Below are 25,532 nucleotides of genomic sequence, written 5' to 3' on the forward strand. Positions count from 1 at the left end.
ACGAGCATGGACAATCATAATCGCGACAAGGTACCGAATTTCCAATCTCAAACGTCCTGTGCTGTAGTCTGTAATGCTGCAGAAGATCACCCCTTGCTGCCGCTCTGAATCCACAGACTTTACACTGCCATCTCATTTGGCGGCACCTAAGGAAAACACAAAGTTTTAGATATGAGAAGTGCCTTTCAGTTTCACATTTCTACAGATGAAAATCATCCCCGTGTGAAAAATGAAATGAATTCATGCAATATATTTACATATTTATAGATCCTGTATTTTTTAATGAGGGAAAATGAGTTGATGTTATTTTGTGTAAAACCCATATTAGACAAATTATTATTCTAAGTAGTCTTTTTTTAAAAACATTGTAAAACATATCTGGATGGGATCTTTGATCAAGTTAATAAGACAAAATTCTGGAAGCAATCTATTGCAGGGTCATTGTTTTCACATTTTCATTTCTTATCTCTTAACAGGAATTACAACTCAATCATAATTGAGAAAAGGTACCTAATTTCCAATCTCAAACGTCCTATGTGTGATGCTGCAGAAGATCATCCCTTGATGTCGCTTTGAATCCACAGATTTTACACTGCCATCTCACTTGGAGACACCTAAGGAAAAAACAGAGTGTTTTAGATGCGCCTTTCAGCTTCACATTGCTTATTTGCAAATGAAAATCATCCCTGTGTCAATGAAATGAATAAATGAAAATATATGCCTATTTATAGATCCTTGGATTTTTAATGAGGTAGATGTAATTTCAAGCATTTTAATGAGATAAATAAAATTTTCACCAACACCAATATAAACATCAACGCCAATATAAAATGAAATTGCAGCTCTAAAACGTAACAATGTTCATGGACTGATTTTACAGATGTTCTTGTCTGTCTGTGTTTGTATGACTGTAAAGCAACAATAACATGTTCTGAGTTATCAAACCACAGAAAATGTGTTATTAACCACCCAGCAAACGTATAATGATTTAGAAAAAAAAATCGTAAAAGTACGTAAAATTATGTTTCAAAATAGTTTAAAAAAAAAAAAGTGGCAGAGTGCTCTGAGACACTGCTGAAGGCGCCGAAAGCACACAAGTACAGCCTCTAAGCCTAATTTCATGCAGAACTCCCCAATAAAAATACGCAAATTGAAATAGGCCTTCAGGACGAGCAACATGATGATATTTTAAAGAATAAAGTAACGGTAGGGGCCACTGTTTGATTCGGCAACTATTTTGTGGGTAAATGTGGACTTATTTCGGTAAAAATGTAACTTAAATGACTAGTTAACAAGCCATTCATCACCACTCATCTATATGTGAAATGGCCATTTTTTCCAATGGAGTTTGGCGGCCAGCTCACGAAACTCCAACTATCAAACTAAACACCGCTAATCAGATATGAAACAGTATTCTGTCACTAAAATGTTTTCAGAAACTTTTTTAGTGTACTGTTTAGCTGTAAAATGAGAAAGCTTGTGCCATGTTAAGCCCCCTCCCCTCCTGCTAACGTTAAAGGTGCAGTTGGTAAGTCTTATGTAGCCCAGGTGTAAAAACACACAATTAGATGAAACCAATAGAAGAGGAGAGAGAGTATTCATTTTCTTTATTTTATTTATTTACATTGGCGAAGTTCAAATATCCTATTGCACTTGAATGCACCACTCAGTTCACATGACCCCACGTCGGGGGGACCTAGCCCTCAACAGCCAATCAGAAGCTACGCAGGACCACGTTCAACCTGTCACCTTGGAGGTGAAGTTCAGATGTGTTGTTTTCCGGTTCATTCTGCTCTCTGCCACGGGAGTGACGGCAGCTACCTGCTACGAGGGCGGAAAACGGAGGAAAATCCTGAGTTTAACTGCAATAAGAGGAAGATAAAGCCAGTGCTCTTACCTACTGGAAGTCCGGAGCCGAGTGACTGAACGAAGGAGATGAGTTTATTATTTATTGGATAAAAGGATGTTCGCTAATACTTACCGTCATCGTCCATGCTAATGCTAGCTCTGTGTGTCGCAGGCTAATTTCCATTTGGTGAGCCATTGCCAGCTCTGACATCAACGTGCAACTGTGAGTTTAAAGTAAATTGGAGGGTAATTTTTGGTGCAGTTTCTCTCACACTAGTAGGCCTATAGTGTAGGAGTAATTAAGCACATTTCTTTGTTACCTCTGAAACAAACTCAATTTCTATACTGTTATTTTACTTGTATATGTTATCCTGGTTTTGATATGGTTATGACATGATATTTTGAATGTTAATGGTTACTTACCATAAGTATTATTGAAATACTGTTTACATGAACAGTTAAATATGTGAGTACTTGGATGTTTAGTCCTCATATTTGATATAACTTGAACTTTGAATGTTGTACAACAGAAACTGAAAATTTGATAAGATTGAAGATTTTGAAGATTGAGGTTTGATGCAATATTTTGCATTTTTGACATTTAAACCTTTAATGATGCATCTGAGAATAGAGTGTAATGAATATGACCTTGTTTATAGGTCAGGTTTTTTGAGAGGACGGGAAAATCCGAGGACCAGGACGAGATCCCAGTTGTGACAGATGGCGAGCTAGGAACTTTGAAGGAGAGACACAGACAAGGAGATACACACATACCCCCTCACACACACATACATTCACATCACATTCCCCTGAACCTTTAAAACCGGTGCACCTGAAATCCCCTGAAATTCCTTGCAATTCCTTGCAACAATTCCCAGTTCATAAGGGCCCCAACGGACAATCCTATTTCATTTTCGTGTGCACACTTTTTGTTTCTGATCATTTGGGTCATTTGTGTATGTTTTTGTATAAATTGGTCATTTTTCTTTTTTCACTGTAACAATATAAGAGTGGCTACTCAACAGTTATCCCTGTGTTTGAATCATTATTGCTGCTCATCTACATGGCTCCCAAACGAATCTGGGTTCTTCTGATTCTAGCCATTGTCTTATTACTAGGGATGTCCCGATCAGGTTTTTTTTACCCCGATCCCGATCTGAGTCATTTAATATTTAGTATCTGCCGATACCAAGTCCCGATCCGATACTTAGCCCTAACTAATATTTTCTTAGATAATACAGCTGCATTAAGAAAAAAATCACCTGCATCCAAGCTGTTCTTAATAGCTTTTTTTATTTTGTTGAAACACAGTAAATACTTTCATATGGCTCTTTCTTATTCTGCATATCCTATTGCAAAATTGGTTTTCATTAGTTTTTTTTTTTTTTAACAAAAACAACAAGTAAACAAAGTCAGTAACTAAACCCTGATCCTCTACCATAGAGGTGGGCTGGTTATCCAGAACGATTAATTCAATGACCTTCTCTGTAATATTTGTGGCCATGTCGCTGACTCGAGGATATTTCTCTTAACTTTTGAAAGTATCCATGAGTGTTTGTTGCTTCGGTGCCTTTGCTTGTATTGCTTGAGTGAACTCACGTTTTTGTTTATGTGCCATATCAAATTTGTAGTATTAAATGCAGCTCTTTTGTTACCAGCTCGCGAAACTGTCATATTGCAGATGTTACGTGTTGCCGTTGGACTGCTTTCGCTCTTGCTTTCTAATTTGAAATATTTCCACACTGCAGACATTTTATCCACAGGTTCTCCAGACTAACGTTACGAGCACGACTGCATTCTGCCACAAATTGTGCTCCGTTGACGACAGCTGACGTAAAAATAATCGGGCTTGGGTCCACGTTCAAAATTGCCGATCCCGATCAGTGAAAAAATGCCCATATCGGCCCCGGGACATCCCTACTTATTACTAATCTAACTTGTTATTATACTGTAATTCACTTTATCATCGCTAAATTGGTTACACACTACAAAAGTAACTTTTTGTCATATTTGCTAAAACTGTTACTATGTAAAGACATCATTACATGAAACTAGTAATCTGTAAAAAAAAAAAACAGGCTCATTTAGCCCCACCTACTACTCCTACTGCAATTTGCCAGAATCCACCGCAACCGAACAAAAAGAACCAATCAGAGCCAGGATGGTGTCTGATGAAGTGTCTGACAGCTGTCAATCACTGCTCACGCACACACTGCAGACAGCCCCCTCCCTCTTCCTCCTCAGCTCATGCTAGCGCTCGGTCAAGCTCATATCTCCGAGAGCAGCTTCAGGAGCTTAGAGAAAGTAATGGCACAGCAACAACCATCAGCGAGGAAAAAACTACCGATACCTCCGTTACCAACAACAGCATACACGGCAAAGACTAGTAAAAAGAGGAAGCCAGAGCCGTAGTGCATATGATGTTACTGTGACGTTGCAGTCGGGCTAACGTTAGCTTGTTTCCGATGCTAGGGCTAACGTTACTGGTTGGCGTTGTTTTATTAGAAAGTAGCAGAAAATATCTTTATGAAGTGACCTTGCAGTCTTATCGGTTTTGTTTTTGTCCTCATAATTATGTTAACGTTTCTGTGCTCTCACAGATAAATGTTGTCATATGTGGTTTACTGGCCATTTAGCAATATTCACGACAGTTTTGGTTATAAAAAAAACATCGAAGTAACTTACTGAAATCAGTGTGTGCTGGGTTTTTACTGAATACATATTGCTGTAGATTACTTTTCATGTCGACATGATTTATTTCTGCTCGTTTGTTGGCCAGCAATGTTGACTATTCACAACAGTAATGTCTAATGTCGCGGCAAGTACCGTCCGAAATATAAGATACAATATACTTATTTACGCAATTTCATAAAAAACATACTGAGGATATATCAACACGCAAGGGACGTAGGAACCATGATAGCGAAAATGCTAACCCGCATCCTTCAAAATAAAAGTTTGACTTCGATACATATGAATTCTTCCAAAATGTATAATGCTGCGTTCATATAGCGCAACAAAATCACACTACTACATTAACATATAGCCTTGCCAACAGAAGCCAACTTTATGTTGCTGCTGAGTCTCTTTTTCTGTGATAGCTCATTTTATATTGTAATATACCACTACATGCGTTCTTCTTACTAGCCCAGTGATAACAAAAGAAGTTTTCTTACCTTAGTCAACCAGTTAAATTTTGCAAGATGAGCAATGTGGAAGAAGATGAACATTCACTGTCTGTACTCTCTTCAAATGTGTTGTGGCTAGATGATAGCCTGCTGCATTTAAAAAAAGCGCACTTTGACAGGAAGTGCTTTTCAATTCAAATTTGCCTAATTACATTCATTTGAATTCACTCAATATTCTCTCTATTTGGGATTAGATAAATATAATGCTTATGTTTTCTTTAACTACAATGGGTGGATTTTTATTTGAAATGTAATTAAATATTTGCCTCAAAATCAAAAACACAATCATATTAAATATATTTTACCTAATACATTAATTCAAATCTACATGACCACAGAATCATTTCTTACAGTGTACTTACGTTGGGTTAAATCTCCAACTTATATTTTGGTTTGGGAAAGGAGCGCTATAACTGCAGTGTAACAGGACTATGGTCAGAAATCACTATATTATGATATATGTTGCTAATATTGGAGATTGAACCAGCTTCCACAATGAAGTAATCAATTCTAGTATATGACTGGTGCACATGTCAGTGAAATGAATATTCCTTTTTGTCAGGGTGTTGTATTCTCCAAATGTCAACCATAATTCTTAATCTTAATATGAATCCAAATAACAATTGAAGTCACCACCAATGAAGATATTGGAGGATCCATTCTGTGGGAGTAATTCAAAAGCTTTGCGAAAAAAACGTGGGGTCATCAGAATTCGGGCCACATATATTCAACAAGGATAATCGGAAAATAATTAATATAACCAGATATAAATCTCTCATTCTAAACTTGGACTTAAGTAAAAAAGGTATAGTATTACAAAACAATATTGCTACACCCTTTGCTCGAGCAGTAAAGGGTGCATAGTAAATCTGTGGGATCCAACTAGGTTTTAGTTTACATTCTGTGACTTTAACAGTGAGAGTCTCTTGTAAGAATAAAATATCAGCTTTCAGAGAATTCAAATGAGAAAGAACTTACCACATTTAGTTTTTTCCAAGTCCTCTAACATTACACAAGGTTAGTTCTATTTGATCATTAAGAGTCATGGCCATACTCTACAAAAAAAGGTCAAATGGACAATAATCCAGTCCCCATGGTGTTCTTGGAGTCAGAGGCCTCACCTCCAAACAAATTGATGATCATTGTGGCCTAACAACTCAATTTTTGTTTCATCTGACCACAGAACTTTCCTCCAGAAGACATTTTCTTTGTCCATGAGATCAGCAGCAAACTTCAGTCAAGCTTTAAGGTGCCATGTCTGGAGCAAGGGCTTCTTTCTTGCATGGCTGCCTCTCCCTGCAAAACACACTGGACTGTGGACACTGTTGCCTGTCTTCCAGCAGCTTCTAATTCATTGCAGACTTGCTTTTTGGTGGTTTTTGGTTGACTCTTGACCATCCTGACCAATTCTTTCAGCAGCAAGTGATTGCATTTTCTTCCTGATCGTGGTAGTGACACAACTGTGACATGCACTTTATACTTACAAACAGTTGTTTGTACAGTTTATCTTGGGACCTGTAACTGCTTTGAAATGGCTCCAACTGACTGACCTTGTGGCTGAGTCTAGTGGGTGCATCAAATAAGCCCTATTAAAATGGGCCCAGAAAAGTCACCAGCTGTTATCAATCAGAATCACTCAGAAGGCCGTGCTATGAAGAAAATTTGATTCACACAACTTTCTGTAATCACAAAAATTGGTCGTTCAAGTTACTGTATGTATATTTTTAAGCCAGCAGATTTGGTAACATTTTCTTAACAAGTGTATGTAAACTTTTGATCATGACTGTACATCTTCAGTGTTCAGTGTATCTTCCTCACAAACAGACCCCAGATAGTTCAGATTGGTAGCCACACCACCTCTACATCAGTGCTTAACACCAGCACTCCCCAGAGCTGTGTGGTCATCACCCTCTTATTCACACTGTACACCCATGACTGCGCTACCAGACATCAAGAGAACTCTATTTTGAAGTATGTGGATGACACCACCATCATCTGCTGCATTATGAACAACAATGAGAGTTCAATACCTGGAGGAAATTAACAATCTTGCAGAGTGGTGCACAGAGAACAATCTACTGCTCAACATCAGCAAATCAAGGAGCTAATTGCTCACTGCTGTGTCGTGTGATCTAGAGATTTGGATTCTCACCTATTTCTACAGCCACGCATTCATTGAGTCAACAATTCTTTCAGCGGGGTAAAGGAAAATCACATCATCATATTAATCGTTTTTTAATGAAAGGCAAACATCATGTAAACAGATAAAGCAAGCAGGAACCTTGCTGCAGCAGCAATGCAGCTGCCATGCAGCCTATGTGAAACAAACACACGAGTGAGCAACAGCAGCTCAGTAAAGCAGCTGCCACACAGCACACAGGCATCCAGTGTGTTCAGCCTGTTATAGGTTCCTTGGTATTACCATCACTGAGAACCTGTCTTGGTCATCACACATCACCACCCTGGTTAAAAAGTAGCTGTACTGCTACTTCCAGTCAACTTCCAGACTGGAAACATCACAAACAAAAAACATATTTCTGCAACATTTTCTTTTAGGATAGAGATACAGAAAAAAAACAGATAAAATGAATCATGATAAGCATGATCAGGGAGGAATCACATCTTCTTGGACATAAACAAAAATAGAGCTATGGCCACCCAGTTGACCCTGCAGTTATTATCTTTGTTCATATCAGTAGGTCCAGACCAGACCATATATGGCCAGATATGTTTGTTGGATTGCTATGGTAACACAGTTAATAAAGTCTGGATTTAATGACGTGATGAGAGTGGTAAAGGATGCTATAGCAGATAATAAGACGGACTAGACCTCCTTCATAAACAACTATCCCCGAAAGGCTGCCCGCCCAGTAGTTATCAGGAACACTTCTCTTTATCTGCACTCTTTGAACATGAGTCTGTCACTATCGCTCCATCAGCCCCCTGCCCTCTAGCTCACCATCATTTTGCATCCTGATTCCTGCTGCACATTCTCTGTCTTTAACACAATCAGCTTTCAACTAGTATAAAACATATCAAGGATATAATACAGAATTAAATGTAAAAGCAAAAGTTTGTAGTAAAAAAAAATACTTAAAACAAATGAACAAATACAAATAATGGAGGACTTTATAAACACTTTTTTAATTAGTGTGTGTGTGTGTGTGTGTGTGTGCGTGCATGCCTGTGTGTGTGTGTGTGTGCTTGCTTGTTTGTGTGTCTCAAAGTCACTAACTGTCCCCCGATGCAGCAAATTATCAAATGAAATTTCAGAGTTGAATTTATTAAAGTAAATGTTTCGTATTTTATTGAATGGTTTAAATTCTAGGGGGAAGTTCATCTCTATCTCAACCTCACCTCTCAAACACTGACCACATATTTAGGGATCCAAAAAGCAAAGCTCTTGTCTGTTGCCTGTCTGAGCCCGGATTATTCTTCATCATCATCTTCTTGTGCCATAAAAGTTTAGAGATCTCAGAATACTCAACAGCTTCAGTCCCCAAACTGAACTGAGCAGATACATGTGAATTCTCAGCCACTACTCAAACAAAAAAAAAAAATCAATTGGCCAAATGGTAGCCATTAATGTTTGAACCAAGTTCAGAAACAAAATAGTTTCTTCCTAGATTATGAGGGTTAAGACAAATATATCCATTTAAACCACACCAATTTGGACCTTCTTAGTTTTTTGCCATTTCGAATTTGGTCCGTATTTGCTTTATCGAAATTTGGCATCAAAATTGCCACATAGTATATCTGGACCAATTTGAAAAAAGGGGTACTTTTCAGAATTTTTATTTTGCATATGCTTATGTAAGACTTTGAAAAATGTTTCAGCTGCCTCTGAGACTGCTCTGATGGACTTCCCCAGGGCCTGATCGTGGCTTCTGAGATCTTTCAGCAGTCTGATGGTAGAGCATCCCACACTTTGTTGTTCCAGCCACGCTGCTTCGCTTCTGCTGCTAGTTCTGCATAGCGCAGCTTCTTATGCTCATAGGTCTCTTCAACCGAGTGTGGCACGTGGAGGGTGGAAAAGTTGTACCAACAACGCCACCTGGGGAGTTTCGCCCCAGGAGATAGTTAAATATTTGAAAGAAAATAGTTAGATACCTTTACTATTGTTACAGGCTGCTACAGGTTCAAAATACCACTGGCAAGAGACGTTTTTAGAAAAGTATAAAGACAATTTTATTTTACAGTTAATCAATGAAGTGCATCAAATCGACATATGCTGCATAATATTTGAACATTTAACCTGGGCCAAGAGGAGGAGGTGAACGGGGCTGGGGCTTATCACGGCGACCCTAACTCAAATCAAGGGAGGGGTTACTAAACAAAACACCCGTGGCACCGCATACACACACACACACAAGGGGTTCGTGAAGAAAAGACCACCACCAGGGATTCGGTCGCCGCCTTGGCCCACAGCACCTGTCCACAAAGAAAAAAAGGAAATGTAAAACAGGCCTCACAGTTAAATGCAGCGTTTAAATATACAAAACGCACGCACGCACACTCCCCAAAGCAATATACTTTAAATAAAGAAACAAACAACAAAACAAACAAAACAAAAAGGTAAGTAAATGTTCGTTAAACAAACAAAATTAACAAAATTAATACAAAATAACTCTTATTCACATTAACAAGAATAATTAATAAACCAACAAAATGCCTGGGGCCAACAAAGCCCCGACACCAGCTCTGTGAAGAGCCTGTCTTGTCAATCACTGCTCCATCACAGCTCAGGAGAGCCGAAGAGCCACAGAGCACAGTTCCAATGAGCCAAAACAGCAGTGGGTCCAGGAGATGATGGCTTTAATATTTTTGGGCCTCACCAGCATGGTATTTACGGAGCGCCAGGAGGACGTATTCTAGGACAACAGCACAGGACAATACAATCAGCTGGGAGCGAGCAACAGACTGAAAGCGAGGAGCGGACAACGCCGACTTACCATGTGGAGACATCACAACAGCACACAGAAGGGCTTCCAGTGGGGCAACCCAGCCCCATGGCACCAACAGTCCGCCACACTGCAGCGAGAACAACCATGTCACAAAACATATTCGGTACGTGAATGTAAAGAGAGGCAGCGGTGCGCTTTAACACGCCTTACCTGTGCACTGCAGAAAATAGCATGCATCTTTATGGCAACACGCCAAGGACGCTCCAACGCCAGCACAGCCACACCACCTGGGCTTCACTACGCCAGCTCCGCCACGCCAGGCCACAGCCACCACCAAGGACGAGCGGAACAGGAAAAGAGAGAGCACGCAAGGTGGAACCAGGTGCCTATATAGAGGTGCGTTCCCCGCCCATCAATCAGTGCGCCAGAAAGACACAGCGCCCCGCTGCGAGGAGGAGTGAGCCGTGCTCTGGCCACACGAGTTCTCCCATGGAAATGTGAGCTCTATGAGGTAAGCAGCCTTTAGTGAACAGGACCAGAGTACCAAGTCTGGCCTGAGGTTGGTGGAGGCGATCTCAGGTGGGAAAATTACTTTCTGGTCGATGTCTGCCAGCATCTTCCAGTCCAGGGCCATGCATAGGTGTCCTGCCCGGGCTTGGTAGACGGATGTTTTGGCATTTTCTGGTTGGTTTGTGTGGTTTCAGGCCAAAGCCTCCTCTTCCCTGCTGGACTTGCCCCACAATGTCTTTGTGCCTCAGGGCTAATGTAGCTTGCTGCTATGCATTGGATGGCGTCCACTTCTGCCGAGTTACTAGGGGCAGTACAGCAGAACTGATGAACTTGTCTCTGGAGTTCATCAGTTAGAGGTAATTCCAGGACTCCTTTGCTGTAGAAGCCGATGTTACTTAGACATCGTGGGACGCCGAGCCATCCTTTAGTGTATGAATGGTGTATGAATGTATGGTTCGCTCCATCTTCTCCACAGTTGTTATAGGGACTTCACACACAGTGAGTGGCCACATTGTCTGGGGGAGGAGTCCAAACTGTAGACACCAGACACACCTTTAGTTTCCCAGGCAATAGTGCCCTGTTGATGTTCTCCAGGCTGTTGACAATCTCTTGCCTTAGTTGTTGCACTTGCTCTTTGTCCTTGAGGCTTGCCTTGTACCATCTGCCCAGGCTTTTGTCTGGCTGCTCAGACACCATTGGAATTGGGTCGTCATCAATGAAGAACCTTGTGTCACTCAGCACTCCCTTAACTATGGAGATGCTTTGAGATTTGCTGGGCTTGATTTTCATTCAGCCCACTTGATGTTTTCCTGCAGCTTTCCAAGTAGCTGCTTGGTGCATGCTGCAGTAGTGGTCAGTTTTGTCATGTTGTCTATGTATGCCCTGATAGGTGGAAGACGTAGCCATGGCCATCGTAAAAGCCACTGGTGAGACTGTGCAGCCTGCCATGATGCCTGTAGGTTGTAGAAGGCAATTTAAATTTAAGTTCCTTAATGCTACATAAAAAACAAACTACTTTATAGAGTGGAGTGGATATATTTAGGAGTCTTACAGCTAGAGGAAAGAAGCTGATCCTTGGCGGTTGATAGTTCTGTATCTTTTGACAGATGGCAGCTGGGTGAACAGACTGTGGCTCGGGTAGGTGCACACATCTCACTAATCACTGATGCTTGGTAGATTGGTACCAATGATGTTCTGGGCAGATCTATTCAGCCACTGTAGAGCCTTCTGCTTCACGATCGGCCGATCATCAATCAATCAATCAATCAATCAATCAATCGCTCAGGGTACAGCAGCCACAGCAGTAGTAACAGCTTCAGTAATTGAGATATAAGTTTTAATAGTACTAAAAGTGTAATAACAATAATAATATTTAAAGTTGCAAGCAGCGATGAGCGGGCCCTCGCCCCACGTACGTCGGGCTGTGGTGCTGTCGGAGGGTGTGCAGCCAGATGTGTACTCGCCCATTGTCTGTGGAAAGGTTCCTACCTAAATGGGATCCGTGTCACACAAAACACAACAGTGACATATTCATGACTTCTTGTGTCCAGTGGGTGGCGCTATAGATATGACACAGTATTGATGCAGAGACGTATTCAGGGTGAGCCCCTCTACATGTGTGAGCAATTTGATGCAGATGGGCAATTGTATGTTGAAGTTATAAGGACTTCCTGCTTGATGGCGAAGGATTGAAATTGACCGCACAGCCACGCCCACCAGGTACAACACAGCTGTTGAAGGTATGAGGATGCTACTGAGTGAATGTGAACTCTGTAGTGTTAAATCTGTAGGAAAAGATAGTTAAACTACAAACCACAGAAGTCTGTGGCATAAAATCTGTGGGCCAAGTTAAACAATGTACGAGGCTTAGAAATGGGTTCCTATAGAATGGGAACAGCCATAAGGGGTCACTGCACTGCCACACCCACCAGGAATATCGTAGGCTTCAGCTTTTGACAAGGTGTCATCATCAAGGTCTGACGATGATATTTAGTGAGTGTGAAGTGTGTGGCGCTAAATCTGTAGGACAAGTTAAATAAAGTACGAGGCATAGACATGAAAAAAAAATGAATGGGAAAAGCCATAAGGGGGGCGTTAGGGGGCACTACTGAGCTGTCGTGCCGCGCATGAGGGCAGTATTGGTAACGAATTAACGTACTCATGGGTAAGAAGCTACGGGCCAAATTTGGTGAGTCTGCGAACATCCTAAAGTCCCAAAAATAGTGTCGGAAAAATGAAAATTGCTGCACGCCATTCAAGATGGCTGACTTCCTGTTGCAGCTAAAATTCTGACAAAAATAATTCCTGGCCACATCCTTGAGACCCATGAGTCATGTAAATTTCAAGATGATCAGAGAATGTTTTAGAGGGGACAAGACAACGTTAGGTGGCGCTATGGAGTCCCCTGGCCACACCCACCCCCAATCATGTCAAATTATCAAAATTTTTACCACATGTGACGTATGTTCCAAGTTTGGTGAGTTTTGGGGTATGTTCAGGCCGCCAAATATGCACTTGTTGTCGAGGGTGAAGAATAATAATGAATTAAAGCTGCAAGCAGCGATGAACGGGCCCTCACCCCACGTACGTCGGGCTGTGGCGCTGTCAGAGATGTGTGCTCGCCTGTTGTCTGTGGAAAGGTTCCTACCTAAATGGGATCCATGTCACACAAAACACAACAGTGACATATTCAGTGACTTCTTGTGTCCAGTGGGTGGCGCTATAGATATGACACAGTATTGATGCAGAGACATATTCAGGGTGAGCCCCTCTACATGTGTGAGCAATTTGATCCAGATGGGCAATTGTATGTTGAAGTTATAAGAACTTCCTGCTTGATGGTGAAGGATCGAAATTGACCACACCGCCATGCCCACCAGGTACAACGCAGGCTGTTGAAGGTATGAGGATGCTACTGAGTGAATGTGAACTCTGTAGTGTTAAATATGTAGGAAAAGATAGTGAAACTACAAGCCATAGAACTTGGGTCCGTATAGAATGGGAAAAGCCATAAGGGGGTCATCGAAATTGACCGCACTGTCACGCCCACCAGGAATAACTTAGGCGAAAGCTTTTTATAACTTTTCATCATCAAGGCATGAGAATGATACTTAGTGACTGGGAAGTCTGTGGCGTGAAATCTGTAGGCCAAGTTAAACAATGTATGAGGCTTAAAAATGGGTTCCTACAGAATGGGAACAGCCATAAGGGGTCACCGCACTACCACGCCCACCAGGTATATTGGAGGCGAAAGCTCTTTACAACTTTTCATCATCTAGGTCTGACGATGATATTTAGTGAGTGTGAAGACTGTGGCGTTAAATCTGTAGGACAATTAAATAAAGTACGAGGCATAGACATGAAAAAAAATGAATGGGAAAACCCATAAGGGGGGCGTTAGGGGGCGCTACTGAGCTGTCGTGCCACGCATGAGGGCAGTTGTGGTATCGAATTAACGTACTCATGGGTAAGAAGCTACGGGCCAAATTTGGTGAGTCTGCGAACATCCTAAAGTCCCGAAAACAGCGTCTGAAAAATGAGAATCGCCGCACGGCATTCAAGATGGTCGACTTCCTGTTGCAGCAAAAATTCCAACAAAAATAATTCCTGGCTAAATCCTTGAGATCCATAAGTCCTGTAAATTTCATGACGATCCGAGAAAGTTTTTGGTCACATGACCCGACGTTAGGTGGCGTTATGGAGTCCCCTGGCCACCCCCACCCCCAATCATTTTGAATTCTAATAGCAGCACACCAATGTGACGTATGTTCCGAGTTTGGTGAGTTTTGGGGTATGTTCAGGGCGCCAAATATGCAGTCGAATGGAAGGAAAAAGAAAAAGAAAAAAAATCCTTACAGATACAATGGGTCCTTCGCACGAGATTCGTGCTCAGGCCCTAATAATCCTTACAGATACAATAGGTCCTCGCACGAGATTCGTGCTTGGGCCCTAATAATGATGATGATGATAGTAAAAGTCAAGCAGGACCACAGCAGCAGGGCCAACCACCATCCATGGGAACCTGCAAGACAAGAGAGCACAAGAGATTTCAGGGAAGAAGCCAATTCGGACAAGTGTCCTGGGAGCAGAAGCACAGAGCTGGGAATCTCAGGTGGAAGGCCTGGTGTCAGGACTGGTATGCAAAACAGGTAAGGAGGTCGACCAGGAGGCAGGGCTGAAGAGCAGAGCAGGTCAGGAGGTCTTGAAGAGCAGCGCAGGTCATGAGCACCAGCAGGAGCCAGGGCTGAAGAGCAGAGCAGGTCCGGATGGTGACCAGAAAGACAGTGGCGTAGGTGGAGCAGCTCTGGTGGCCAAGCAGAAAGCTGCTGGCAAAGGCAGAAACCCTCTGGAGGGTGGTATCGAAGGTGATATCCAACTTGAGACCGGCATTGAAGGCAATACCCCTCTGGACGTTTGGCTGGAGGCCACCACCGAAGGCAGAACCCCTCTTGAAAGGGGATACAGCTGACGTCAGAACTAGAGAGTCATGTGGTTGGACCGCTGACGCCGGAACGGACAGGACATTGGCCAAGGCACTGGGCAGCGGAGCTGGGCCACAGTGAGAATGAAGAGCTGGACAGCAGAGAGGCATGACGCCGGCATGGGCCATGCTTCCTTTGGAAGGGCTTCCCCGATAGTGATTCTAGGGCAGGATCTGGCAGAGAACTGGGCAGCTCTGTGTTAACCAAATGTTTGGCTGGAGCAACCTTTGGCTAACCAGGGAGCTGAATGAGAGGGAGCCTGGACATCGTCGGAGGCCTCGCTTTCTAGTAGAGCTCTCTTATAAGCCAGGCGGGTCCTCTTGAAAGGTGACTCCAGGGACTTGTCGAAGGTGTCAACAGAATGGATGCCAGCCAGCTTATCAACTATCTTTGGCTGGAGGTTAGCAGGCCATCAGCTCGTTGAAACAGGAGCAGGCAGGGGGCTGGCTGGCTGGTGGCTAGCTGGTTCAGGCATGAAGGCTGCGGGCTAACAAAACAGAGCCTAAGCAGGATAACTTTGTTATTTATTTGCAGAAAAAACTTACATTTAAGCCAGTAGACAGGCAGGAAGTCAGGAACACAGCAAGGTTCACAGGTCCAAATAGCAAAAACTACAAATACTTCAAAAGGCAAAATCCAACAAGGCAACTAGGAATGAACTGGCAGATTCTGAGTGGGAATGGGCTGGTTAAGTATCTGCAGGACTAATGAGGAAGAGTGGAAACAGATGAGAGTGGGCAGAGTAGGCCAGTTAACTGTAGAGTCAGTGAGAAATGAGAACAGGTGTGTGGATGGGTGGGAAAGTCAGGTGATAATGAAAGGAGGGAATGTACGAGGGCATATGGTGGATGAGGGGACAATAGCACTGAAGTGACAGGGAAAAACGTATATGTGGCTGGAGAGGAGTTACTGGGGGGCAGACTGTGAGAACAGAGCCTTTTCTGTGGGTGGTGATGTGCAATGACCATGATAGGTTCTCTGTGATGTTGATTTCCAGCAACCTAAAACAGTTCACCTGTTCCACCCCAGCTCAACTGATGTAGACAGGGGTGGTTGTCTTTTCTTCCCGTTTCCCAAAATCAGCAATCAGCTCCTTGGTTTTGCTGATGTTGAGCAGTTTGTTGATTTCCTCCCAATATGAACTCTCATCATTGTTGATAATGCAGCCAATGATGGTGGTGTCATCTGCATACTTCACTCTTGACATCTGGGAGTGCAGTCGTGGGTGAACAGTGTCAACAAGAAGGGTGCTGAGCACACAGCTTTGGAGGGCTGTGGTGTTGAGCACTGAAGTACAGGACATGTGACTGCCAATCTGAAACTGCCTGGGTTTTTGAGGGGGGACCAATATCCAGGTGCAGAGTGTGATACTGATGTAGCTGTCTTATTCTCAAGGTGTGTGAAGACTGAATGAGGGGCAGTGGATTTGGCATCCTCTGTGGGTCTGTTGGTTCTGAAAGCATACTGGTGAGAGTCCAGGCTGGCGGGGATGTTCTTCTCGATTGGATGGAGAACCAATTTCTATTAACACAATAAACTATCATGACAGTTAATACATCTTCCTGAATCAGTATTGTATAAGAGTCATAAATGTCATTTCTCAGGGCTCTTGTACTGGATTTCATTGGAATGCAATTGTCTTCCTCGAGTAATACTATTTTATTTGTATTTCAGTACATCAGGAGCAGTGGAAGCCTTAAGTTTAGAGTAATTTTCCCGAGTGTAATTAAAAGATACACAGGAAGGAATCAGTGTGTCTGGAACCCTCTGGGTCTAATGAGTATCATATTTTGTTCTAATGTAAGCATAATGAATAAAAGAAAAAAGTATGTACCAAAGTATTATCTAAACTATCCTTCTAGTATGTGAAAATATACTGTTGGCGGTAATCAATATTTTTTGTAAAACTGTATGAAATGACAATGTGAAAACAATGTGGCATTGTAAAAAGCAATGATGAACCTTCAGAGGATAATCAACTGAATCTGCAGCTCCCTTTGGTTAAACAAAGCTTTATAGTGAGTTTCAGCTCATTGTTTAGCTTCCCAGACCACACTGTTTTTGCCGCTCTCATAGTGTCATTTCCGGCTGTAGCAGAAAGCTGTTATCAGAGAAAAGCTCTGAAAAACAAACTGTAAACTCCCTGGTCAACAGCAGACAGACACAGAGACTCTGATATTTCTCTCAGGAATTGATAGAGACCAAAAACACAGGATGTCTCCTACTTCACTTTAAAAGGCTATTCTCGGTGTATGTTATTTGGAGGCTTCAAGTTCCTACATCACAGTTGTGTAAATTGCATACTGGATCATGATTGTCTTCAAAGTAGTTGTGACACAAACTTGTACAGGTATGTAGGCCTAATTCTTCAACACAGATTAAAAGTGAGCGCAGAGAAACTTTTCCTGTTCAGCAGATGAAAGACAAAACAGCCTTCTAGTGTCAGCCTCAGTCCAGACATTTGAATACACCAACTCCATCGAGTTGACTGATTCGGAAAACCAGTCTACCAAGTTAACAATTCTGTCTGTTAAAACAGTTCTAGTGTCTAATAGCTCATAAAACTAACACTTAATTTACCTTTTCCTGACCTCTAGAACTCTATTCAGAGCCATCAGACATCTGCATCTCTTTATCTCTCCCTTTCTCATTAACCCCCTCCTCCTTCTAATGGTTTCCGGGTGTTTGTTGTTAGTTTCCTGTAACAGAGGAAGGACCTCACCCTGCTGCCTGGCACCCTGGGGGGGTGCGCAACAGCAGAGGCAGAAGGCAGAGATCAGTGCAAAGAAAGCTCCAAATATAGTTGAATGAGAGTTGGAGAGAGCAGACACTTGACTGCCAGGAAGGACATGGCTTTGTGTTGCAGGAGGTAAGCATCCACACAACAACACAGACAGATGACTAAACTACCTTCATTAGAATGTGTTTAATGTTTGATCATCCAAGAAACAAATACGTAGCAAGTAAGTCATTTTCTAGAATTTAGTGTAATCAGCTTTGAGTGCATTGCATTTATCTGCTTTATTTTAAAGGACTGATAAATTGGTTTGTTGTTATTTTGTTTTCTTGTTTTAACAAAATAAGTTATTGTTAGAATTTCGTAAAAAACGGCAATGATTTAGAGTAGAGAGTAGAGTAGAGAATTTATTGCACCGAGTGTGCTGCCCATCCTTATTAATGCCCTTCTTGGTCTGGTCACTCCCAATCCTTGTACCAGTGTTTTAATACAACATTGACGCTGGACAGGTTTGGGGGGGGCTGTGCTAAGGACTGCTAGTGTTATGTGATTGATTATCTCCTGTGTTTGAAATAAATACATAAATAAAACAGACAACAGTGTTGCTTGACAACATTCCTTTTCTTTCTTTCTTTTTTTTTAAAAATTTTGTATGACTGCAGTTTTGCTGTGACTTGAACATGTCATTGTTTTGCAAATACTAACATTACGGGATGGCTGTTGCTCCATCTGGAGGGTCATTGTGCAGCATGGAGAACGTTTCGACTGGTACCTGGAGAGGTGCTCAAATAGGCGGAAACATGAACTCTTTCAGACATATTTATAAAGCTCCAGGTACACATTGTTCTGTTTTATTCATCTCAGTCACTGCAAAACTGCAGAGCTGGTTTTCAATTCCTTAGTCATTAATGAACATAGACATGCTCTTATTATATCTTCAGGGTTCAAGTTATAATCTGAGCTTTGCTCTCTAAATTATCTAACCCCTAACCCTAACTAACGTCTAGGGCACAAATCAATAAATTGGCCGAACAGGTGTGTTCTGAGAAAGAGACTGTTTATGTTTGGTTTACCATTTGTCCTGAGTGATCCAATCATAAGTGGACAGCTTCGAGCCCATCAATTCACACCTGACATTAAATGCATAGACATGCACCTTGTTACCACTTGAGATCTGATCTTACTTAGGAATCTTCTTTGACCATTTCAAGAAAACAAGTCCACAGACTTCAATATATCAGGGAAGTTCATGAAAAAAAAGTTGAAGATTGTCCAATTTCAAATTGTGCCGCCTCATTCTTAAATTTAAGGGTGGCTGCAAAAGAGCATCAACGATTGAATCCCAGTGTAGTTTGCTCCAAGAATGTAGTGGAACTTCCAAAATAAAATATTTTCGAGTCATTTTCAATTGCATCTTATTGAGGCAATTTTCGACATCCCAAAATGCATTTATAGCCTACCTAATGAATTTCGTGGAATTTCACTGGAGGCACATCACTCCTCCCCTAGGGCTGCACTGCTAGAAACTTAAGCTGCACACACAAACCGGAAAGGAGACCGTGTGCTGAATCTCCCCGAAACACTTACAAAGAGGTAGGCTACGTAAAGACGTTGCATGGAGTTTAATTCATTCTGTCCTTTATTTACATCCCGTAAAAGTTACTGAAATGTTTTATGAAACTCTGTATTAACTTTGCGCAGGTTGCAAACCTTGGTCCTAGATAAGTCATTTTCGGAGATTCAATGTAGATTTCTCTGACATTATCATCACACCTAAACAAATTCTTTGTAGTGTGATTCTGTTAAAAATGTATTTGTTTCAACATTTATCTGTTAGTGTGTTAAAATATACAATCTGTATATATATATATATACACATATATATGTATATATATATATATGTATATATATATATATATATATATACATGTATATATATATGTATATATATATATACACACATATATATACATATCTATATATATGTATCTGTATGTGTGTATATATATGTATATATATAAAAGCAAGTAGCAATGTAGTGCATACATCGTCCAAAACCATCACTGTAAAAACAAATAGACCACAACTCAATTCAATTTGGTGTGGTTGTGTGTGTGTGTGTGTGTGTGTGTGTGTGTGTGTGTGTGTGTGTGTGTGTGTGAAAGACATTTCCCAAAATTCAGTCAACTTGGTAAATAGTTGTTTTGTTTTCCCCATAACCCCTAAACAGTTCAGTTCCAATCCAGTTCACAACCATAAAACGGAAGACGACTCAAAATTCTACTCTGGGTTTCAATGGCCCTAATTAAACTGCACAACCAGAGGCACTATGTGATGCTTATGTTAGTGCTCGAAGTGCTTTTGTTTGTGCAACACACTTTAAAGTAGAGACAGTGACCAAAGACGCATACACACCGACAAAGTCAGACTGGCCATCAGGAGCACAAGGGGAAATACTAGTTGTAATGATGGCCAGCCCAACAGTCATGATGTCAGATCGGTGGGTCACTGTGAGCTTCCTGTGTATCCACAAAAACCTTAAAATCAGTAAATTATGTCATATTAGACATACCTCCCTTGTAGAGTAGACATGGAAAATTAGAGCCAGCAGGTTATCCATTTGTATCAAGCAGACAAAAAGAATACAAGCATGGATGTACAGCTTAAAGGAATAGTTCACTCTAGAACGAAATTCAGTCATTATCGACTCACCCTCATGCTGATGAGAAGTCCGGTGTAGTTTCTTATTCCAAGCAGACAAAAAGAATACAAGCATGGATGTACAGCTTAAAGGAATAGTTCACTCTAGAACGAAATTCAGTCATTATCGACTCACCCTCATGCTGATGAGAAGTCCGGTGTAGTTTCTTATTCCTCAAAGTGCAGCTGGAGACCCGTGGGGGTACCCTCCTGCAGCAAAAATCCATATAACGGGCGTCAATTGTGCCCGAGACGAAAAGCTCCATAAAACTAAACAAAAACTTTGTAATATTCCTCCATACTGCTCGTCCGCTGCAATCCAAGTGTCCTGAAGTGGCGACATCCAGAGTTTACTCGAAACAACGTCATTTAGTACATTTTTACAGCCTTAACAGTCACTATACTATATTTGCCTGGAGGCACGCTCCCGCGTGCACGCGAGTCTCCCTCACAGCGGTTTGCACTACGGAAGCCGCGCCAGACAAGATCAACAGAACTGGCGATAGATACACGCCAGTATTTACATTCTGCTGTGAGTTTCAAAGTTTCAAATCACTAGTGCAGGCAGATCCCTCTTGTGTTTGTGTGTCGCTCAGTCGCTCATAGCTGTAAATATAGTGTCGTATCTTCTGTGGTGATGCAGTTGAAGATGTTTGAAGAGAAACTCCGCCGACACTGTCTTAGTTGTATAACAAATTTATTACAATAAGTTCAGTATCGTATACAAGTAACACGTTACTTGGAGAGCCTCCAGCCGAATAATGAGACTCTCCCGAACGTATACAGACAGCTCCTTAAATACCAAGCTTGTTCTGGTCAAACACTTAGTTTCCACATATGGTTTTAGGAGAGGGACAAATAAGAATAGAAACACCTCTTTTACGAAGCCACCATATGTCTCTCCAACTCTGACCCAGGACTTCTAGGACCCTGCTGACCTGCCATTTGGTATATGTTTACCTTGACCAGCTCTAAATCAGGAAGGCCCAAACAACAACTAACATTCCAATATATTCTCCTAATACAAACCATCTATATAAATATGCTGCATCTAACAGCAGACACCTCAATAGCTCGCAAGCAAAACTCTTCCTTCACTTTTAAAAAATTATTATTATTATTTAAAAACTATATATCATTGCATTTATGACAGTAATCTGATACTGTGTGATTAAAACCTGTTAAGCCCAACACAATTGAGCTCTGCGAAAATAGGTCAATTCAAACATTTTTAACTACCATATTAATTTCTCAACATATTACTCTAAGGTACAGGTATTACTTGAATTGTGAGAAGGGGTGGGTGGGTGGGGGGGGTCATCCTTGGCAGCCAGGTTTTAACACCTGCCCTGGCTGCTCAAGCCTTTAAGAGGCTGGGAGGGAGGGAGGGATGGAGGGATGATCTCCCCAAAAGTTACACTTATTCCTGACTATGTTACAAACATATGCAAAGATGACACAAAAATAGGAAAAAGAGAAATGGTTTTTTACAGTAAATTGTCTTTGTGTACTGCAAAAATTTCAATTTTATGCATTGTAATTCATTGTTGCGCTCAAAAAGAAAACAAAAAACAGTTTGCAAAACATAATTCAACATATAATGATTGACAGGTGGGGGGGGGATTGTCCTGAGCAACCAGGCTGTAACACCTGACCTGGCTGCTCCAGCCTTTAAGAGGCTGGGAGGGAGGGAGGGAGGGATGGAGGGACGATCTTACCCCATCACCCAAAAGGTTAACATGTACACCTTGCAGTCACTTGAAAGGATGACACAAAAAAAGAAAATTATCATCCTGAGCAAGAAAGCGCAAATTCTAATCAGTAACAAGGCCATCTGTGCCTAGGAAAACCTCTTTAAACAAATTTAAGGAATATTAAGCAAAAAAATCTGGGACACACACACACACACACACACACACACACACACACACACACACACACACACACACACAAATGTCATTTTGAAAATACCATGCCAACCACTGAGCTGGAATGCTGGAGAAGCTGGAGATAGTAAGTGAACTAAACACCAACAAGCATATACATACATTTACCAACTATTGCATCTGATGATTTGAAACGGATGCCCAAGCACAAGTTTGGATGCTTATTTCTGTTACTTTTCGATTCTCAGAGGTAAAGATACAAACTTGTAATATATGAGCTATGTCTTTTCTGTTTGTGTGCACTTGTGCATTTCAGCTAACAAACACATTTAAGGCATGACTTGTCAGCCCAGAAGGACATAAGAAGTCCAACAACACTTCACTGTACTCCTCACTGCTAACCTGAAAGATCCATATATGTGGGAAATGGGAGAAACCACAGACATCTGCTTCAACTTTGAATGACATGGACCTGGGCCTGGTGTGTACCAACATTTGCTGTCTGCTAACTTCAGGTAATTATTTAGCAGTATTTGTTTTCTATGTTTGTGTGCTTGTGCTTGACAGGAAAATCATGTTCCAGAGATGACAATCAGCCTGTGAAGAGATAAGAAGTCCAGCAACACTGTAATGCCAACCTAAAGATTTACGTACCTGGGAAACGGCGACACCATAAGAGGCCACTGTTTTCACTTGGCTTTCTGTTTTAAAAGACCTGGACTCTTGCATGGTGGGTAACAATTATAGCGTTCTTTAAAACCTTTGAATACTGCTATCAACTTTAAGTGACACAGTAAATTCTGACAATCTGCATCACTCATTAATGTCTTATCCCCTTCCAGTAGTCTGTTTGAGAGGTGAAGTTGGATAAGTGTTACAGGCAATGCCACGCTGACAGAGCAGAGCCTATGCAACTTGACAACCACAGGCATCCAACCATGTTGCCTACCTTCACTGACAGATGGAGACTCTATCTAGAGGCCACAATCATGCTTCATACATCTCTTTACCTGTTCCAGGCAAACAAGGTAAAGCCTCCTCTATGGATAAAGTAAATGCCACATGTAGTTTTTAATAGCAAAGAATGAAAGTGTACTACCAGTTAAACCAACAGAGACATGCACATGTTGTCCACTTCATGTTTAAGTTGGGTGTAACAGTTGTCTGTCTCTCTCTCTGTATTTCATCAGGTTATGGAGAGGTAAACTGGAGTCAAATCACAGACCCAAGGTCTACAGTAAAGAGGTTTCAAGATCCTGCTGTCTGTTACGTTTCAGTTTAAAGAGGTATATTCAAACTGTCATGGTATTTTCTCATCAGTTGTAATAAATAAGGATGGCTTTAGCAACACTTTCACTGTTTTTCGCAAATTAGAAATACATGTAAGTAAGAAGGAGAGAACACAGCTACACTACCGTGTAAAAATCTGGACTGGATCTGCGCTGGGTATGTAAATACATCTGTATACTTTGGAAAGTTGCAAGCACCTTTTGCACCTCATCTGTATGACAACTATATGTATGTAACTTTTTTTTTTCACTGACTTTCACAAGGCATTGACTAGAGGTGAAATTGGAGATGTCGCCAGCAGTCATCTTGAGCTGAAACAAAACATGTAAGTTAAACGTTACAGTTCAAGAATTAGGCATATTTTGAATATTTATAATTATCATAGATAGTAATAATTTAAAACTATTTAGAGGTTTAAGTTTTCTGTAACACTGAACAGGTATAGGCTGTATGTTACAGCCACAGTCATTGTGTTTTCCCCTTTTCTGTGTCTCCAGTTTCCCCAAATGCCTCTGTGCATGTACATGGTGTGGGTGTGGCTTCCTTCTTGGTTCCCCACTCTGCTCTGGCTGCAACTTCATCGCCAGGTTTTAGGACCACTAAAGGTTTGTTAACATGCCAGGCTTCTAGCTCTGAAACTACAGTATTTTAGCCTGTCAGTAACACTTGCTTCTGTTCTCTCTGTCTCCAGGATTAACCTCATGCCTGCCCATTTTGTCAAGCCCGCTAACCTGATCTCATCCATTGTAAGCTTTGCCAAGCCTCTGCCTGGACCTCTTCCTCCTCATCTCCATCTCCAACTCCAGCTAGCCATCATCTCATCATTCATGGACCCCCAGCAACACTTCACTGCAATTTGCACAGCTAAGCTACACTGGGAGATAATCATACACCTTACACATCTCTGGACCTGTACCTGGTATGTTACACCATGACTCTTCAAACAACTGAGACATTTTCGCTTTGGTCACCTACATCATTGGTTTTCTCTTCTTGCCAAACATGAGGCTTAGATGGATTCCTCTCAAGAACTTTAACCTGTAAACCCAGCTCCCGCCCCACTAACACTACTGTTACACTGTGCACTAGTGACTGTCAACCTTAACTTCGAACCATTGCTGAAGAGCAGTGAAGTTGGACAGTGTCTTATGTCCTTACTTATCAATTCAGAGCTCAATATCTTTTTCTTATATTTTGTTTCATTATTGTTTTTTTCCCTAAAGAAGAGTTTTATTAACCTAGAAATATGGACTGTTAAAAGAATGTTCAAGTCCTTTTCTCTTACGCTTTATTATATCATTGTGAGTGTCCATGTTATGATACAATATGTACACTATGTGGGGTAGGCTTTGGCTCAGGAGCAAGAGGGGTTTATCGATGTGTCCTGTCATGCCATGTGTTACAGTGTCATTAAGCAAAACACTGAACCCCACGTTGCTCCTGATCAACCAGTTCTTGCACAAACATTTTATCTAATTTAATTTATTCATCTTTTTCTTTTGTCAAATTGACTCAAGCTCTTCTGCACACACACATTTCTGATGTTACAAATCCTAAAACCTGCCACTGAGCCTGATACTGTGTTTTTACTTGATACTTGCACTTACCTGTTATCAAAATGTAGATTAACCTTAATCAAACTAATAACCATATTACTACATACAACGGGATGACATACATACATACTACTTACCTTTTTACATAGCTACAGTGCTTGAACCAGAAAAACATGATTTGTCTTAAATTTAATATAAGTGTCTGTAGACACCCTGTATAAAATGCTTTTTGTCACTCAGGTAGAAAATTCTCAGTATTCGCAGTTGTGCCCTCCATGTGCTGCATGCTCAGCCGTCCTAGTAGGGGATCCCTCAAAGACTTGGCCTACTTAAAGGTTTCTTCCTTTTCCTAATGAAGTTTTTTTGGGAGTTTTTCCTGACATGCTTTGCAGGTCGAAGGCTGACGATGCATTTAAGACTAAGTCATCTGTT

General features: G+C 41.4%; 1 long non-coding RNA gene across 1 annotated transcript; it reads right to left on the reverse strand.

The window, feature by feature from the left end:
- Nucleotides 1-9,640: 9,640 nt before the first annotated feature.
- LOC140992337 (uncharacterized) lies at nucleotides 9,641-11,273 on the reverse strand. The gene is made up of 3 exons (XR_012178021.1): nucleotides 10,151-11,273; nucleotides 9,989-10,067; nucleotides 9,641-9,907 (listed from the first exon to the last, which is right to left on the reverse strand). It is a non-coding gene; the product is annotated as an uncharacterized lncRNA (long non-coding RNA).
- Nucleotides 11,274-25,532: the final 14,259 nt, after the last annotated feature.

This window comes from Pagrus major, chromosome 24 (genome assembly GCF_040436345.1).
Source record: "Pagrus major chromosome 24, Pma_NU_1.0".
In the NCBI taxonomy this organism is placed as follows: domain Eukaryota; kingdom Metazoa; phylum Chordata; class Actinopteri; order Spariformes; family Sparidae; genus Pagrus; species Pagrus major.